The 20,189-nt window shown below is 47.3% G+C and overlaps 1 protein-coding gene across 1 annotated transcript in view; it reads right to left on the bottom strand.

Moving 5' to 3' along the window:
- ABRAXAS2 (abraxas 2, BRISC complex subunit) overlaps nt 1-19,120 on the bottom strand; it is a 943,775-nt gene extending 924,655 nt beyond the window's left edge. Inside the window, exon 1 of the mRNA XM_050803764.1 lies at nt 19,117-19,120. The gene's annotated coding sequence lies outside the window, so the exon portion shown is untranslated. The remainder of the gene's footprint in view (nt 1-19,116) is intronic.
- Between the last annotated feature and the right edge of the window lie 1,069 nt (nt 19,121-20,189).

Below are 20,189 nucleotides of genomic sequence, written 5' to 3'. Positions count from 1 at the left end.
GGAACCTCATGAACATGGGTGAAAGCTGAAACAACTGACCATATTCTTCATCTGGTGGGCACTCTCTTACACCTCCTCTCTTTAGAAAGAAATCTTTAACAATATGTTCTTTTTCTTGGACTAAAATTGAGAGATTTATTCCACCCTTTTCCCTAGCTAACTGGTGCATTCAGAAGTATTTTTTTTTTAATGTTATAAACATGGTTGATCATTGTCTTCATCTGTTTTTTGTTGCTATAACAGAATACCACAAACTGGGTAACTTATAAGGAAAAAAATTATTTCTCAGAGTTCTGGAGGCTGGGAAGTCCAAGATTAGGACTTCTTGGACTTGTGAAGCCTTCTTGTGAAGGCATCTTGTGAAGGTCTTACTGCACCATCCCATGGTGGAAGGTGGAAGGGCAAAAGCATGCATGTGAGAGAGAAAAAGAGAAGAGGGAGTCAAACTCATCCTTTTATAAAGAAACACAACATAAGGAACCCACTCTCACAATAATGAACTCACTCCTGAGATAACAGTATTAATCCATTCATGAGGGCACAGCCCTCATGACCTAATCAACTCTTAAAAGTCTCAATTCTCAACACTTGGGGGACTGAGTTTCCAACACGGGGGGACTGAGTTTCCAACACATGAACTATGGAGACACATTTAAACCATAACAATTATCCACTGTCATTTTGGAAAATATTAAAAAATAAAATAAAGTGACAATTTACCAATAGATCTTTTTGCCAAAAGAAGTCACTAATAACCTTTTATTTCACTTCTACCTAGCTTTTTCTCTATGCACAGTATTTTTGGACATAACTGCAAGAACACTGTTTTTTAAATTTTATATCATGATTTTTTAAACATTAGATCAGGAATTTTTCAAAGTAATAACAAGCCCTTTGTAAAATAATTTTGCATTGTATTTATTTTTGAAATCTATTTTTAAATTTATACACTACTGGTGATAAATTATCTTAGTTTTCCTTCATCTGAATATATCTTTATTTCATTTGCTTTCATTCCTGAAGGATATTTTTGCTAGATATAGGAATTATGTCTCTGAGAACTTTAAAAATAATTTTCAATAATCTTTTGGTCTCCCTGGTATTTTATCTCTTTATCACTGGTAATTTCTATTGATCTATGCCATGGTTTGGATATAGTTTGTTTGACCCCACTAAATCTCATGTTGAAATTTAACCCCCACTCTTGGAAAAGGGGCATGGTGCAAGGTGTTGGGGTCATGGCCATAGATCCCTCATGAAAGGCTTGGTGCTGTCCTTGTGGTAATGAGTGAGTCCTCACTCTATTAGTTCCCATGAGATCTGATTGTTAAAAAGAGCCTGGAACCTCCTCCTCTCTCTCATGCTTCCTTCACTTCCTGAAATGTGATCTCCCCACCCTGCCTCCCTTTCACCTTCTGTCATGAGTGGAAGTTTCCTGACGGCCTCACCAGAAGGAGATGCCACTGACATCCTTCTTGTACAGTCTATAGAACTGCGAGCTAAATAAACCTCTTTTCTTTATAAATTACCCAGTTCCAGGTATTTCCTTTATTGCAATGCGAATGGACAAAGACAACTTGTCTTCAAATTAACTGACTCTCTTTTGTCATTTTCATTCTGTTATTGTACCTCTCTAGGGACTTTTAAAAAAATTCTATTTGTATGTTTCAGTTTTTAAAACTTTCTACTTGGTTCTTTCCAATTGGTTCTATTTCTTTACTGAGAGCTTATAACTTTCTATTTGTTTCAAGAGTGTTCATTCTTACTTTATGGAGTATGGTTGTCATACTTGCTTTAAAGTCTTTGTCTGATAATGCCAAAATCTGGGTTATCTTGTGGTTGTTGGGATGTATCTGGTTCTTAGTATGTTGAGTAAATTTAGACTGTATCCTGGATATTTTTCAATATTATGTTATCATGCTGTGGGCACTGTTAAAATCATCTGATAAATGTTGATTATTTCATTTTAGCAGGTAATCAAGCTGGTTAGGATTGGACCACAAGTCCCTGTGCATCCTTTGTGGGCTGCAGTTTCAATGTCAGTTTAATTTTCAAAGCCTCTGTGGTGCTATTTGGATATGTCCTGTGTGGGGGCCACCCAGGGTCCAGTCTGGGTCCTGAGCAGTGGATGTACAGCAGTTAAATTCTCAAAGCCTTGTCTATGCTACTTCATGTCAGTTCCATACATGCACAGCTCAGAGAGGAGCTGGGGGCTTCAAACACAGATTTAGGGGTTCTCTTTCTTCAGCTGCCTCCTCTTCCAAATTTCTTCCACCATCTCCAGCTCCCAGTGGTCCCCTTTCCTGGTGCTCCAGCTGGGGTTTTTAACTTCCCTGTGTTTTTATGCACTCCCTGTGACTGGTCCACTTTAGGACAAAATAGCTAGGAAAAGAAGAAAGAGGAGATAACAGACGTCCTTCCCACCTCACTCTTTGGACCACAGGGACCCCTTTTCCAGCTTCCTCTAGTCAGAGGAAAGAATTTTCTCAGAATTTTACATGCTTGTATGGCTTCCATGACCACTGCTACTGAAGGGGATCACAGCATCATGACTGGGGATTGCCTCGGGACAGGGCTGGAAGAGTAAAAGGAGAGAAAAGGAAAACAAAATGCAGATTTAGCCCCAAGCTGTGCACTGTGCACCGATTTTCTGGCCAGAAAGGGAGGATTTCTCTTGGAACTTATTCTGTGCACATCACATCTGCCACACAGTTCAGGATTTAGCTGCCCTAGTGTCTAAGCCAGGAAATATGAGGTGGGGGCACTCCAGGACACTCTGCTGGATCTGTATTTCTTCAAGTTTTTATTTCCTTCTCCACTCTGTTATTATTTTTCACAGTACTCTGACAGTTGTTTTATACAGTCTGTCCTGAGTTTTTAGTTGTAACCAGTAGAAGAGATAGAGAGTAAGGTATACTTCCTAGTCAGAATCAAAACCTGCCAAGTTATTTTTCATGGCTGCATAATATTTCAGCAAGCACAAGTGTCACAATTCCTTGAAATTTCTCCCTATTCGATTTTAGGTAATTTCTATTTGTTTTCATTATTATAAATAAGCAGTGAGTATTTGTTTCCGTATTAATAAATATTGTCTTACAACAGATATTCAGGTGAAATGGCTGAGGAAATAATAAATACCAACATGTTTAGATCCCTGGGCTTCCTTCCGACTGGAATGCTCTGCCCATATTTTCTTGTGAATGGGTCCTTCTTGTCATTAACTCCTCAGGAGGCATGGACTGTCTCTCACACCTGCCCTACAGTCTTGAACACATCACCCTGTTTTAATTTCTTTATGTGTTCCTATTGTAACATCACCCTGACAATAGAGAGATCTGTCTCCTGTACCACTGTATCCCCAGAAGCCAGGATAATGTCTGGCACATAGTAACTGTTCAATAAAGATTTGTTGAACAAGTTATATAGCACAGTGTTGAAGGATATGGGTTTTTAGTCAGGTGGTCCAGATTGGAATCCTTTCTCAGTCCTGAAAAGCTGGCTGAGAGGTATAAATGAGACTGTATGAAAGCTCAGTGCCTAGAGTATGGCAGGCATTCAGTGAATATTAGTGCTTATGCGCTATGAATCATCAAATTGCTACTTCTGTAAAATGGGGCTAGTAATACTTCTCTTCAACATACAAAAAGTGAATGTTTGTGAGAGCACATGTGGTTATTAGGTAGAAAGGTGCCATTAAAATCTGAGGCTTTACATCTGTTATTATGCGTACAAAATAGTAAGAAAACGTCAAATGAATTCAGAAGCCTATTATAATCTTCTATCAAGAGCAGCAGTTGGAAGGAAGGTTCTGTCCGCAGGCTCTCTCCAACTCCCTGATGTCTTTGCAATGTTTCATTTTGAAAGAAAGTGTTGAAAAAAGTCCAGGCTGAGTGTAAGAAATGACTATGTAATTTAATTATTTTTAATGACATTAAAGATGTTAGTCATTGTAACTTTCCTTCCTGTGCCTGAGCACATCAAAGCAGATCCTGAATTAGAAATGGAATAAAGGATCTTTTCTATGGTCGCCTCTAGAGAGATGTTAAGGGAGATTTGGGAACGTTTTGAGTATTTTGGCATCTGCTGATTGTATAGATCTATTTTCATCTCCTACTCTCTCCCTTTTTGCCTCAAGCTGAATGTCTATGCCTCCACCCAATCTCGCTCAATTTCAAAAACACCAGGTCCAGCCTTGCCTCCCCTCCCTTCCTGTCCTGGCTTCCCCTCTTCCCCCTATCTCCCTATCTGTCATTCTCACTCCCTACTCACCCCATCCAGCAAACAACTGGAATCAAGGTGAGGATCAGAGCTGGGTGTGGTGGCACGTGCCTGTAGTCCTAGCTACTCTGGAGATCAAGGCAGGAGGATCACTTGAACCTAGGAGTTCCAAGCTGCAGTGAGCTATGATTGCACCACTGCACTCTAGCCTGGGCAACAGAGCAAGACCCTGTTTCAAAAGAAAAAGAGAGAGAGAGAGAGAGAGAGAGAGAGAGAGAGAGAGAGAATCAAATGGCATAAGGTAGCTTGAGTTAGAGGAATGAAAGGATTCTTCAGATCATTTAGCCAGATCAAACCAACAAACACTGATTTGATGCCTGGTGTTTGCCAGGTTCTGAACTGAGGAAGAGACAGGGACACAATGTTCCTGCCCTGGAGGGGCCTGAATTAGGGAGGTCAGATGCACGCGTGGAAAGCTGAGCAGTTAGGGACTTTAGTCATCACTCAAAGGAGTGGGCTTAATGCAGTCAGAGACGACTGGTCAACGGCAGTGAACAGGAACTCCCATGGGGCTCCATGGAAAGGAGTACAGAGTGACTGGGGGTGGGTTGGGAGTGCTTGGTTAAGTGACTTGATGGCTCTGGTTTTCTCCATCTTGCAGACCTGGACACAGAACCCCAGAGCAATCCAGAGCCTTATCTAGTGTATCATTCATCAGAGCAGAGTGGCTTCTCTATCCCAGGGCCCCTACTCCATGGATCCCACCACCTACTCCCACTTCATCCAGCTGCCTCTGATTCCACAGATAATAGCATCTTGCCCCTAATCCCCTGGGATGCAATACAAGCTCACCAATGACCAACATAGTGCTCCTAGGGCTGGGAATGTTTGGTGACTGAGATGCTTTCCCCTCCTGTAGTAGTTTGGGTTTGCACAAGTATGTTTTTTTTTTTTTTTTTTTTTTTTTTTTTTCAAGAAGCATGAAGTACAGCACCAAACTTCAAGCCTGAGAAAGAACAGCCTTATGCCAACTGCCCTGGAACCCATAAGCTTTCAAAGCTGGTGACTGGTTTCCCAGAGGGCACAGAGAGTCACAGCCAGGTGTTAGGTGCTGGTTTCAGGAGCAGAAAATTGCTCAAGGGCAGCAGAAGGCTTTGCTGGCCGATGTCAGGAGTGTTCAGCAGAACTCCAGGGCTGGAGTGGGCGCCTGCTTCCTGAGCAACCAGGACCAGGGACTGGAAAGTTCATAGAGCACTTTCTTGGTTCCCTGTTGTCATTTTCTCTCTGCTTAGCTTTAAAAATAATACATGAATACACATTTTGGACCGTCTCTGAGGATGTAGTGTGGATCAATCACAGACCCGTCTACAAGGAGCCATTGACCAGCGAGGAAAGTTGACATCATACAAGGCAACAAACTAAGAAGAAATGATCAGTTGTCTGAAGGGCTCAGCAGGTAGCTGAGATGGAGAATAACGTGTGGGGTTTTTTTCTTTTTTTTTTTTTTTTGACAGTCTCACTCTGTTGCCCAGGCTGTAGTGCAATGGTGCGACCTCCACTCACTGCAACCTCCACCTCCCAGGTTCAAGTGATTCTCCTGCCTCAGCCTCCCAAATAGCTGGGACTACAGGCACCTGCCACCACGCCTGGCTACTTTTCATATTTTTGGTAGAGACAGGGTTTTGCTATGTTGGCCAGGCTGGTCTCGAACTCCTGGCCTCAAGTGATCTCCCGCCTCGGCCTCCCAAAAGGCTGGGATTACAAGCATGGGCCCCACGGCGTACGTGGGGCTTATTTTGGATGGAAAGGTAGGAGGAGATCTCCCTGCCATGCAGGGATGATGTGGAGAGTCAGATGTGTGAGGCAGGAGCAAGTGTGTGAAGGGCAGGGAGAGGACCTTCAGGCAGAGGAACAGTGAGTGCCAGGCCCTGAGGCAGGAAATATTTGAGAAACTGAAAGGAGCTAGTTGGGGGGAGAAGTGAGGAAGGCATCAGAGGAGCCGTGGGAGGGGAGGGGACCAGAGCAGGTCCAATCTCAAACCTCTTGGTAAGGACTTTGCGTTTTATTCTTTGGGTGGGAGGAATCAATGAAAGGGTTTGAAGCAGATCCATTTGTTGTTGTGAGCTGGCCCCTCTGGCTGCTGCGTGGAGAACAAATTGTCAGGAAGCAAGAGGGAGCATGGGGACTAGTTAGGAGGCCTTTAAGCAAATCCAGGTTGTCAGGGAGCAAAAGGGAATATGGGGACTAGTCAGGAGACTGATAAGCAAATTCAGGTTGAAGAGAGTGGTGGCCTGAATGAGGGCAGTGAAATCTTAGGGAATCAGGGAAGAAAACAGATTCATGGTATACATTGGAAGTTGAATCTACGAGATGTGCTGATGGATGCTATGCTGGGGTTGAGCATTTAGGGCCCGGGTGTCAGTCTTCTGGCTTAAGTAACCATCCAGGTATAGAATGGTGTTGTTGGCAGAGAGCAGGAAAACAAATCTGGGAAAGAAAATGGGGAGTTCACCTTTTGAGTGAAGTCTGGGACCTGGAGGCAGCATCTGAGTGGAGATGTCCAGGAGGCTGTCAGATGCACAGACCTGGAACAGGGGACTTCTCTGCATGAATTTAAAGCCACACAATGGGTGGAATGGACAGGCTTCCCTAGAGAGAGAAGGGGGAAATCTAGAAGCGAAAAGGGGCCCAGACCCAGCGCTAAAGAACATGTACATTTTGAGTCTCAGTGAAGGAAGAGGAGGCAGGGAAGGCCTGGTCAGGGCATTCCAGTAGCCCAGATGGGAGAGTGTCCAGGAAGGGAGCCACGGTTAATGTGCTCGATGTGGCTTGGAGATTAACTAAGAAGTGGACTCATGGTTAGTTTCATGGAGTTCCCGGATGACCTTGGCAAGTGCTGTTTTGACCTCCAACTCGACCATGCTCATTTCCTCTGCTTCTCAGGCACAGGGCAGGCTGGAGCTCCTCCCAAATTGCATGCTCCATGCCCAAGAGGTCAAGCCACCAAATGACACTGACTTCCTGCCTCTCAGGTTGGATTCCGAAACCCCAGGGGAGGGAATGCGGTTGGCATGGCCCGACTCCAGTGCTCACTCTGGTCCATCAGGCATGGTTCAGGGTCTGGGATTATGTATTGCATGGGCTGTGGGCAGCTTCCAGCTTCCAGAGCCGGGGAGGGGGTGCCTCCTGAGGAGGGATGATGCCTGGAAGTATGCCACAGCATCCGGTTAAACAGCCAGTCCACACTATCTTCCAGAGCTTTCTTTCTGCGGACCTGGAGCTGCTGGTCACCATGGAAACAGAAGCTTTTGTTCACCACTTCCTCTTCTCTTTTTCTCGCTCCCCACCCCTCATCTTTCCTTCCTCTCCTCACACCCACTTGCCCTCCTCTCTACTTTCTTTCCTCTATTTTTATTCCTAATTTTCTATCTCACTTGCCCTGATTTCCTCATCTATTTATTTAAAATTTATTTAAATTTTATTACGTAGCTTCCTTAGCCATCTTTAATTCCCTTTGTGGGAACAAGGTGCAGAATACATGCGTATATTCATTCAGATATATGCACGCACCCACCTACACATATAAACACACTTATAGTGCAATAATTGCAGTGCTCTTTTGCCAAGCCAATGCCCCCTAAACGATCATTAGGGAAAGAATACAGAGTGGCCGGACATGTATTCTAGCCTCGTTATTCACCAAATGCTACTTGGAGAATACATATTCTCTTTTGAGACTCCGCCCTTGGATAAGGCTGCACTTCTTCAGCATATCTGTGTATAACTTCAAACAGCCAGGGTTTGACTGCTCCTATCTTAATAAACAGAGCTATCAGTCATGTTTAGCTCAAAATACCCACAGCGCATCTTTTATTTTATGTATACACACACGACCAATCCAGAATCCTCCAAGAATGCCTCTGCCAAACTCCACACTCATTAATCAAATCAAGGCAGAGAGCCCGGCAGCCTCCTAGAGTAAGATCTATGCAGACTTAGAGCCCTTCATCTCTGCAGAATAGAGCCCAGGGATCCATTTCCATCGCTAAACACTCTTTCAGCAGAGAACTTCCTGTGCGGATGAGCTTTGGAGGTGTCTGGGGTACAACTATGGATATAGGTAAACGCACGAGGTCTGGCACTTCCTTCATGACCCTCTACACCTAGTTGGCAAATGAAAACAACAACAAAGTAGTTGAATCTGTTGTGTGGCTTCAGAGACAAAAAAAACTGGATGGTTGACCGGACTGAGGTTGTTTGATAAATTAACAGGTTGTGGGAATCACAAGAACGGAAGTGGATGGTGGATGAGGGCCAGGATGAAAAAAGCTAAGTGCCTTTCAGAGCCTTCCTCCAGCCGGAGTGGAGAGGGCTGGGTGTGTTTCAGTTCACACTCCCATGCTCCTAATCCCTGGCAGTGCCTCCTAAATTAGCAGGCTCTGGGATGAATACCCAAGAGGGCATCACAGATGAAAACAAGCCCTGGCCACCAGCCCCTCCCCTTCTTTTCCACACCGGTGCAATGTCTGGGAGGGGACCAGTCTGCAGATGCAGGTGTGGTCCAGGGTGTGGAGCCGAATCCCAGAGGGCAGGCTCTGCTGCCTCTCTCATGGGACCTGGGGAGAGAAATGTTAATGCAACAGGTCTCACTTTTTTCACCTGTTCAAGTGTTACAGTGGGTAGCTAGTTAGGTATGAGCAGGGCAGGAATGCCCCCCTCCGCCATCCGCACACACACACACATGCACTAGGAGTGTTGGGTGACCATCAGGTGATGGTCAGGCAACTGTCAACTGTTTCTCTGAAATAATAATTGGTCACAGCCACTGCCAGGGAAAGGCAGGCTCCTAAGAGAAAACACCTGAAACCGGTCAGCAGCTTCCTAATAAGATCTCAGGAGTGGGGAAAGAGAATGCAAGATCCTGGAAGTATGCCAACGCAGAAACCCCCCAATCAAGAGGTCTAGCTGTGCACTTGGTTCCTCAAGTCACCCGCTTGGCCCTCTTCCAAGTTGCCCTCCCCTCTCCTCCCCTCCCCTCTCCTCCCCTCCCCTCTCCTCCCCTCCCCTCTCCTCCCTTCCCCTCTCCTTTCTGTTCTAAAGCTTTTTAAATAAACTTTCACTCCTGCTCTGAAGCTTGCCTCAGTCTGTCTTTCTGCCTTGTGCCCCTCAGTCGAATTCTTTCTTCGGAGGAGGCAAGAACTGAGGTTGCTGCAGATTCACCACCGGTGAGCACCCCACCCCTGCAGGGTTGCAGGAATGATTACAGGAGACGGTGCTCACAGTGTGTGTTCAATGGGTGGCACCTGTAATCAGAGCCCACAGATGCTCTGTGGGTGCCTTGGCATCACAGTGACATGTAAGCACCCATGTGACTTTCTGGAGTTTCATCTCTTGCCATGCCTCTGTTTCTACCTTGCTGAATCACCCAAGGTTTCCTAAAATCTGTCAGCCTCTCTTATCTCTGAGTTTCTTGGAGCTTTTTCCATTCATGGCCTCTTTGCCTGGCTATTAGGTTGGTGCAAGAGTAATTGTGGGTTTTGCCATTAAAAGTAATGGCAACCTAATTGTATTCAGCCTAGTTCTCATCTCCATCACTCTTTGCTCTGAGAAATTTCACTGATGCCCTAAGGCTGGGATAGGAGCCCCCTTGGGGCTGCTCTGCTCTGAGTGTCCTCCTTCGTAGCAGCTGCCGGGGGACCTGTCCCCTGGACTATCAGTTCTTGAGGGCAAAAGTCCCTCATACCCGGTGTGGTGCATGGAATATAACAGGTGCTCAATAAATACTTGCTGAATGAATTCCCAAATGAAAAAGTCATGAAACTAGATAGATCAAGGGAAACATAAGGTCTGTATGGGTTGAATTTTGTCCCCCACAAAAGGATATGTTGAAATCCTAATTCCCAGTATCTATGAATGCGACCTTATATGGAAATAGGGTCTTTGCAGGTTTAATCAAGATAAGATGAGGTCCTTGGGATGGGCCTCATCATTAGCCCAGGATGACTGCTATCCTTATAAGAGGGAAATTTGGACACAGATGCGGACACACGAGGGGAGTGCCATGTGGACACACGGAGACCCAGACACAGCAGCACGATGGCCCCATGGAGGCAGAGGTGGAGATTGCAGTGATGCTGCCACAAGCCAAGGAACACCTGGGGCCATCAGACCTGGAAGAGGCAAGAGTGGATCCTCCCCGAGAGCTGGTGGAGGGAGTGTGGCTCTGTGGATGCCTGGATCTCAGAATTCTGGCCTTCAGGACCATGAGAGAATAAATTTGTGTTGTCACTCAGTTTGTTACTGCAGCCCCAGAAAACAGTTAGTCAATAATGAGGCAGAGACTTGGGTGCAGTTGGGTGAGCACCCATGTCCATACCTGTATTTCACACCAGTTATGCCTAACTCACTTCTGCAAATGTCTAGTAACCAATGATTCTGCACCAACCTGGGGCTTGTTTCTGGGCAGGCACAACCTCAGAGGAGGTTGCTGAGGTAGCCCTCACTGACAGGAAGTGAAGAAAGCTGGGATCCAGTGGATCAGGAGAACTCCCCCTGGGAACTGCACCAGGGGCCGGTGATGCAGTTCCCAGAATCTCTGCAGTGGGGGAGTGATGCTAGATCTGATGAATGCTGACAGGACATGAAAGGGCTCTGTCCAGGTGGAGGTCATGATCTTGGCCATTGATTTGACAAAGAATCCTACCTGCAGGGCTGCAAATGCACAGAACTGATTCCCAGACTCCAGAGGGAGAAGGAGTGAACAAACTCGGCCACGTGTCCAGGCATTCAGAGCAAGGCACCTGTCTGGCATGGGTGAGCAACCAAAGGCTGAGTCGGGAGATGAGGCAGGTGTGCAGGGGCCCGAATGTGCAGGTGGGCCAGCTCGGTGGGGCTAGGTTCAGTGGGGGACATTCCAGCCTCTGTCTGCCACTATGGACTATGGTGGCCCCACCTGCCGACGGTGGCCGCACCTGCTCCCTGCACTGGCTCTGTGGGCTCAGGCACTGCCTGGCTGCACCCATCAGTGCAGGTAGGTTGCTGTGACCCTGGCAGTCCTGGGATATGGAAGCTGGGCCACCTTTGTTTCCACGTGCATCAGCATGGAGGGAGTAAATTTTGGCATGAGATTGTGGTGAGGGCATGCTCCATGGCCCTCATGGGTGACCACATGACTGATACTGTCCCTGGACATTGAGGAAGCCCCAAATTACCTCCATTGTCTCTGCTTTGAGAGAACATGACAGGAAGAGGAGAGTGGTTATAGTTATCCTGCCTTCTTTATTTTATGAAAGCAGAATGACTTGTTGAAAGATGCCCCTTTGGGAGCTTTTACTAGCTTTCCATTTGAGTTACTGAGGGCTGACTGTCAACCTCTGCATCTGGAGAAGTGTTGACAAAGATTTAGTACTGTACAATGGAAAGAGAAATATTCTGGAGGCTTTGAATGGCCCAGCAATGAAACATTATCAGACATGAGCAGCCTGAGTGAACGCAACTAGAACCCAATGCAGGGCTGAGGGAAAGCAGCACCTGCCCGGGCTTCCGCTTGTCAGGCGGAGCCTTGTGGAACATAAATTATAGAGCTGCTTTCCCTTGCTGGGCATGGCACTAGTTAATTACTCAACACAGAGTTTGGCAAAGAGTGTTCTTTAAAGAAAAAAAAATTAAGCCTTGTGTGGACTGCAGTTGGAATTTATAGAAACAGAATTCAGGAGGTGAACTTGCTGAGGGCAAGTCCCCACTGCAGGCCCCGAAGACCTGTTCCAGGTGGGATGTGGGCTGGTAGTGTGCTTTCTGGAGACCTTTCCTGGATGCTAAACCTCAGGGTGGAGGGAAGCCAGTGTCCCGAGCTGCACGAATCCTGCTCTTGTACTGTCTTGTGTGGGATCTGCCATGCCTGAGGTTGATGGCGGGGTGTGCCTGTGCCCAGCCAAAAAGCTTGAACCTATAGCTTCAAAAGGGCAGAATCGCCTCTTAAAAGGTCAAGTCAATGTGTTAGGTTATTACAAAATATTCACTTACATTTAGTGAGACTTAACAATGAGCCTCCTGGCTTTTTGTGTTTACAGTTTTAAATCTTTTTTTTTTTCATTGAAGATATAAGGTACTGTTAGCAAAATTTACATACAGTGAATTAGATGTAAAGTGTACAGTTTGCTGATTGTACACTGCTGATTTATAGATTATGCATTTAACAAATTTATAATCTGTACCCAAACCATGATATGGAATATTTTCATCACTGCAGAAGGTCTCCAGTGCCCTTCTGCCATTAATAACCTCATGGCTGTTTAAACCTGAGTGAACTGGAATATGTGGATAGATCCCGCCCACCTCCAGCTGTTCTGGAGAACTCTGCTCAGTTGTCTGGTCCTTGTGCAGCCATCCCTGGTGCCCCAAGCAGATGGACCAGGTGGCCCCTCTGCCCACACCTGTCTCCTTGCCCTGAGCCCTCCATGGTAGCCTTGACCTCCTGGGAGGGTGGTCCTCATGTGCATGTCTGTCTCCCTACTGGGCTGCAAATTGAGTCCTTGTGGCCACCTTCCCAGAACCTGCCCAGGGTCTGGCTCTGGCATGAGTTCAGCCAGTGTCTGCTGATTGAGTGAGTGATCGAATGAAGAAACTGGCAGGTGATCTGGTTTATCTGCAAACAGGATGGTCTCTGCACTTGGCCTTAGCAGAGAGTCTCTTGTTAATAGCTGCTGCTCAAGCTGCAGCCTTTGGAATCTAACTGCTCTTACTTCCTAGTCTTTCTCCAGCAGAAGTCCCCTGTGTGAGCCCCCGCCCCATCCTTTCCTCCTCTCTCCTTCCCACCTGCGGCCACTCCAGGACTTCCTACTGGTGCTACCCCTACCAGTGGGCTTGAATTTGTCCCCTTATTCCCTTCTCCACAGTCCGTGTCCCATCCCAAGTCACCACTATCCCTCCCCTCACAAGCCCCAGACTGGTCTACCAGCATCCCCACTTTCTACCCAATCCCGAATACGGTCCTTGTCACATCCCTCCCGTGTTTAAAGTCTCCTATTGAGTCCTTGCTTCCTCCCTTGCTTCCTCCCTTCCTTTCTCATTTCTTCTTTCATTTCCTTCTTCCCCTTTTCCTTTCCTCCCCCTCCCTTCCTTCCTCCTGCTTCCCTGCTCTTCCTTCTTTTTTCTTTTTAAAATGTTTATCAAAAGTCCTATGTTTTGCTGATGTACTGCCCTGTTTAGCACCATCCCCCTAGTCCCCACACTAGAAAATAAGCTCCATGAAGGCAGGGATGGTGCCCTCAGTGTACATCTGGGTGGGTGCCTTGCAGGGTCCAGTCCCTCTCTTGCACCAAGGAGATGCCCACTATTTGATGGGCACATGAATGAACTTGGGGGGGGCATCTATGTTTCTATAATGGGAATGGTAGAAGAGACATTTTAAACTATCCTCCAGAAATGTCAGAGCTGTTGGGGACCCATAGCCAGTTTCTAAGAGAAAAATGCACGGGATGGTGCAGTATCACCTAAGTGATCCCCAGTAGGGTTAGGGTGGGACTTGCGGTGGGGGTGGGGGATTGTTCTGGTGACTGTATCCTCCCTCTGCTGTGGGAGGGTAGGTAAGGACGCTGCGAGGACCCCACCCAGCGATGCCGCTTCTCTGTGTGTTGTCCGCCCCACGTAAATGCAGGTTTAGGATAACATCGCATAAAGCACAGAAATGTGAGAAAAAGTAAAATCTGACTTGAATAATAGTCTCTCTCCTAATTACAGAAAGCTGTGTGGTTTGAAAGGAAAAGAGTTTTCCATTAAGAGGCCTCTAAAAATAGTCGCTGCGAGTTGAACTGCCTTCTCCAGTTTCAGCCTGAATGTTAATTACACTAGCAAATCGTGTTGGCAGCAGGAGCAGGTATGTCTACCACACCGCTGTGGCAGCCTCTCGTAAACACTCGGTGCTGATGGAAACCCTCCTGGAAACTCTACTATTTAGAAAACACATGCGCACACCGTGCTTTGTGCTTCCTAAGGTGCCTCCCAGCATGAACTTTGCACCAAACTTGTAGGGCAGAAACTCGTAAATCCTTTAGGTGAACTTCAGATGGGTAGCGGGCATCCATCAGGCAGCTTCTGGGCAGTTGGAAATTTCACCTGGAGAAGACGAGCTGGTTATTGCAAGGGAGGCAGCAGGACATCCGTCTGGAAAGCGGCAAAGACATCCTCCCTAATCTCTTGCTCTGGCACCATTTGGGGGTTGCTTTCCATCCTGGTCCTTGGTGGTTTGGGACTCCTCTTGTCCCTCCTTCTAAAAGTGCATGGGGATGGCTTGAATCCTGAGGCCATGTGAGAGGTTTCTTGCATAGATTTCCTATCTTTGGAAGGTCCCAGATCTTTTGGAGCCAAGTTTGGGGGTCTTCAGGGCACATGGGGTGAAATGAAGTATTTATTTCTGAGTACTTTTTCGGTTTGGCATTCCACAGTGAGGAATTTGCAGTTTAAGTTTTATGAAGCGTTGCAGCTTCTGGATTTAATTTAAACTTTATTCCAATATCATGCACACATGCTCAGAAGCTCAGAGGCAGTTGAGGGAAGCTGACATGATTTATAGCAAGGGTGTTTGAGGAGCGTTTGATTTGGCAGATCCATCAAGATCCCATAGCTGTCTGGAAGAAGAAAGGTCCTGCATCTATGAGAGTGAGGAGGCTACTGTGGGTGGGGAGGAGGCGTGAGCTGGCCTTGACTCAGCATTGGGTCTGACATTTACGTAGCATTTCATTTTGTGAAGCACCTTAGTTCCATCTCTCTTCTAGGTAGACATTAGTGTCCTATTTTATAGATCAGGACACAGAGGCTCAGTAAGGTTAAAGAACGAGGTAAGCCTGTGGTGTGCCCATGTTGCCCTTCGGTCACATTTCTGAGGACTTCTGGGACGAAATGCATGGACTTGGGGATCCGGAGTGGGAGATGGGTGCAGGAGCAGACAGGGGGAGGCTTCCTGGAGCTGATAAGGCTGTGCCTGGCAGTGGGATGTGAGAGCAAAGGTACGGGCCACGTGGATGACCTGCCCCCACTTCAGTACCTGGGCATCGCCGGTGGAAGGAAGAGTGAACAGACCGTCTGGAGGTGGGGATCGGCCTGTTCACATAGAACCTGAGAGCCAGAGCCCGGGCTCTGGACATCAACCTCAAGGTGACCTGGCAACACCACAGGGCTTGAGCTTGTCCCCTGAGGGGGAGATGGAAAAGGCAGCGTTTCTGGGTGAGGAGTTGGGATGCAGGAGATGGAGAATGACTGGGTGAGGGTGGGGTGGGAGGCAGGAAGGCGGGAAACAGAAGAAACTACAGGCAGGAGGGCTGGGAGGAGGGACCCCCAGGACGGTCTCACCCTGGCATCACAGAGATGGCTTCGTGAACAGGGGGAAGCTGCATGGGAAGAAGGAGGAATGGGAATGTGCGGGCACATTAGGCGGGAGGCAGCCTGGACCCTGGGGCCAGAGGAGGTCTGGAATCTCTTGTGCTGGGTTGGGTCATCCCTCGGTCATTGGCATCCTCTGCCCTGGACTGAAAGCTTCAGAGCTGTGGTCATGCTTTATCAGAAAAGTCAGGGGCTCAAACGGCAGGGTCATCTGTCCAATGCCTGGATTGGCAGATGGGGCAACTGAGGCCTTGAAAGCCTCAGGCACAGAGAGTGGCATCCCCACAGCCAAAGTGGCTCCTTGTCCAGTGCTCTTTCCCTGTGCTTCACTATCCGAGACCATGGCTTTATCAGAAGGTCGCACCATCCCAGCACAAAATCCAAGCAGGGCTGTCAAGCTGCTGTTGGAAGGTCTTTCATTCTGGAAGCACTGCCTGCAAATGGCCCAGCTCCCAGGCTGTGTGGCGGGGTTCATTCTTTTCTCTTCATTTCCTCTTTTCCCTTGTTGAAAGGCCCACATTAGAAATAGCCTCACTTGGGGGTATAGCTCAGTGGTAGAGCATTTGACTGCAGAAATAGCCTCGCCCAGGGGAGCTCCACTTGGAATGCAAGCGCCTAATAAGAGGGCTGGAAAGCCCTGCTCTGTCCTTGTCTTCATGCATATTCCTGCACAGCTGCTACCTGCCACCTGCCTGACCCAGCTCTTGTCACAGGGTGAACTTCAGGGACTGGTGCTTCATCGAGCACAAGAGGCTGATCCCTCACTTGGATGCAGGTGTGATGCAGAGCTCGGGTGGGTGGGTGGAGGGGAGGTCACAGGATGCAGGTGCAATGCAGAGCTCGGGCCCTCCAGGTGGGTGGGTGGGACTGGGAGGTCACAGAGGTTGGGGAAAAGAGGGAGGAGCTGATGTAACCAGAAGGAAGTGGTATATGGGTGCTGGCAGAGGGCAATGCCTGACGACAAGGTAGGAGAGCCGGATGTGTGAATGCACAAGAGGGTGATACTGAACTAGGCCAGAAAAGGAGATTCATGAGTAGCAGAAGTGACAAGGAGTTTGGAGACACAGGTTCAGACCAGGGTTTGGGAGAGCTCTATGGTAACCTTTACTGAACCCTGGCCCAATGCCAAGCATTGTGCTAGACATGGTCATACCTCAGTAATAAAACACTTAGGAAGCTGATGATGATCATGGGAATAATATAAATTGGCCCCGACGTCGAGGCCCTGATCCAAACACTCTGCGTGTGTTAACTCATTTACTCCCCACAACTGGTTGGTGAGGTGGGAATGATTGTTATCCCCATTTTCCAGATGAAGACTCCGAGGCACAGAGAGGTAAGGTGACTGCTCTAGGACGTAGCCGTGGGCAGCTGAGCCAGAACCTGACTGCGGGGCCCACACTCTTACCCACTGCGCCTGCCTGTCCCTTACTCACTCAAACATCAGCATAGTCGGAAAGAAGTGGCCCAGTGGAGTGTCTGCCCCGAAGGGAAAGAACAGGCTGCAGAGCCAGGAAAGAGGGAAGAAGGGTAAGTCCTGCTTGAGACAGAATTTTCCAGAAAGGGGTCTCCGAGGCAGTAACATTTAAGCTGAGATCGAAAGGATGAAAGACATTTATGTAATGAATAACTGGGAAGGTTTCGTTTGAACAGAAAAGTGGTATACTGGTTTTAATTGTTAGGCTCTTTTCATTTCACTTCCTAAGGCTCATCTATGTTTTTCTCCAAAGAGGGAGCTGAGAGTTGCTTTGGAGGAGATGGGGTGAACTCACACAGCTGGGCCCGTGTGGGGACTGGCAGGAGGGGCTCATGTCTTGGCCAGGCAAACCCATGCCAGAGTCTGAGAGCTTCCCCCAGCACATCTCCTATTTCTGTCAGGTTACAGCTACGCCTGGCAAACCTTGCTTCATTTGAATCTCTCAGCTGTTTAAAAAGTTAATTGGTTTGGCTCCACTTTTCCTCCTTTGAGAACGAGATCTGTTGTAAAATTTCAAGTGTCTGTGCCAACTGAGGAATGCTCTCTGCATATTACAAAGCCCCTTGGCCTCCCAGCCTCAGGGCTCCACCAGTGTGAGATGAGGAAGAACCATGCTCTGGTCTCATAGGAATAGCGGAGTCCTCTTCCCCTATCCCTGAGAGGACTTCACCCATGTTAAAGCGGGAACCTAAGGTCTGGGTGGAGACGGCAAAGGTGGCGGGACAGGACAGGTGGGTACCCCAGATCTCAGCTGAGCCAGGAAGCCAGCAGAGGACACTCAGAGGAAATGCAGTCCAGGCCATGTGCATTTTGAAAGTCAATTTCAGTGCCTGACTGTTTATTGAGCACCTACTGTGTGCCAAGCACTGGGACAGGCTCTGAGGATGCAGAAAGGAATCAGACTTTGCATCCTGCTCTTAAGGTCTTTGCATCCAGCCATCCAACTCCAACCAGCATTTACTGAGTACCTTCTGCATGCAAGAGGGATGCCAACAGCCCTGGAGGAGGTAGTCGGGTAGCAGGGATCCCTCTGTATCCTATGGCCAGGACAAGGTCCTCTGTGTCTATGCCTAGGACAAGGTCATGAGGGCTGTGAAAGCCACTTTAGGGGAGCTGTGGGAGCCTGGAGACAGGAACACAGGACCTCACCTGCTGTAATCATGGAGGGCTCCCCTAGGAGGAGGCATTAGAGTTGGGCTTCGATGTGCAAGTAGGTGTTTGCTGTGAAAGGAAGCACCAGAGAGCACTCTAGGTGGTGGCAACTATGTCTGCAAAGGCAAGGCATTGACAAGGAAAGAATGAAAGGGCACGGTGAGGAGGTGGTCTTTCTTCTTCAGGCAGTAATGAGCATGAGCTTTACACTGACAGGCTAAGATAATAATCATGAAGAATGACAACAGCCGCCAGCCTTTCCTGAGTGTTCACCCTGTGTCACAGTCTGAATGTTTGTGTTTCCCCTGTCAAATTCATATGTTGAAATCCTCACCCTCAAGGCAATAATATTAGATGGGGCTTTGGGGAAGGTGATTAAGTCATGAGGGAGGAGCCCGCATGAATGGGATTAGTGCCCTTATAAAGAGGCCCAAGGGTGCCCCTTCCAGCATATGAGGACACAGGGAGAAGCTGCCGTCTATGAAATGGGCCGTCACCAGGCTCCGAATCTGCCAGTATCTTGCTCTTGGGACTTCCAGCCTCCGGAACTGTGAGAAATGGATTTCTGTTGTTTCTAGGCCCCCCAGTCTACAGTACTCTGTTATAGCAGCCCTAATGGATTAAGACACTATATGCCAAGATTTACTCTAAGCTATTACATGCATTATTTTATTAAATTCTCAGCGTAATTCTCTATCAGGTTAGGACAGGATTTCCCCACTTTACATACGTGTAAACTAAGGCTAAGTTTGTGAGGTCAGCCTGCTCCAGGCTTTCCAGCTAGCGTGGGAAGAGTCAGAATGTGCGGCGCTCAGGCCCATGTCAGATTACTCCCCTGGGTAACGTGCCTGCGAGCTGCATGACCTCGCCTGGCACACTCCAAGTTCAGATAACCCCATTTAGAGGCTCTTTATATACTGAAATATACCATTTAAACACTTCCATATTTAACACTCTTCACCTCCAATAAGAGCAAAAATGCTGTTTTATCCACTATAGTTTGTAAGCTTAGGTTTGAAAAACATTTAAACATTTTATCCAAGTTGTGACAGTGGTGACTTTAGTGGGATACTCTGCACAAAAGTTCTCTGGAAAACAGTTTGGAGGAAAGAGACTTAATTCCAGTAAACAGTTGGCAATTCTGGCAAATGAAAAATTCAACCTCGCTTACCTCCGAGTGATGACGCAGCTGAGCCCTGATTGGTCACTATAACTGAGCCCTGATTGGTCAATACTGCTGAGCCTTGATTGGTTGATACAGCTGATCTCTGATTGGCACAAGCAGGTGAACTCTGATTGGTTGGTTCAGGTGCGCTGTGAAAGTCCCAAAGTTAAACAGAGGTGTTGTTTTTCAGGAACTCAAAGTTACGTTTGTGACCTCTCTACTCCGCAAATGGCCGCTTGACTGTACTTTAAATTTTGGCTCAGTTAGCCAATGGTGATCCATCTTGAAAGACTGGCTCTTTCAGGTTCACATTTGTTCACAATACCCAAAGCATCAGATGTTTGAACTTGAAAGTTAACCTTCTCAGAAATAGAAATGGTTTCTTAGCTACCAAGCTTATAATGCAATGTGAAAACTTGCTTTCATTTGCATAGGGGAAACACACACACACACACACACACACACACACACACATATAAACTTGCTTGGGTGGAAGGACAAACAAGGTGTTTGCTGCTCCCAGGAGCTCCTTCTCTGTTATGCCTCAGCCCTGGAAAAACACACTGGGTCTCAGCATGTGATTTACAACTGGAGCTAGTCAGTGAAGCCCAGGTGTGAAGGAATGATGCCAAGGCTCTCTTTTTTTAATATTGTATTTCCTGATTGTTCCCCTAAGGGTAGATGTAATTCAATTGGATTTAAACTACTGTGCCTCTGCTTTGATGTATGTTCAGTATTATGATCTCAGGTAATTGCAGCTTGAGAATTAGTGATCTATTTTTCTTACTGTATAAGGGTATT

Source organism: Macaca thibetana, chromosome 9 (assembly GCF_024542745.1).
Source record: "Macaca thibetana thibetana isolate TM-01 chromosome 9, ASM2454274v1, whole genome shotgun sequence".
NCBI classification, from domain to species: Eukaryota; Metazoa; Chordata; class Mammalia; order Primates; family Cercopithecidae; genus Macaca; species Macaca thibetana.
This window is presented reverse-complemented; position numbering and strand designations above follow the sequence as displayed.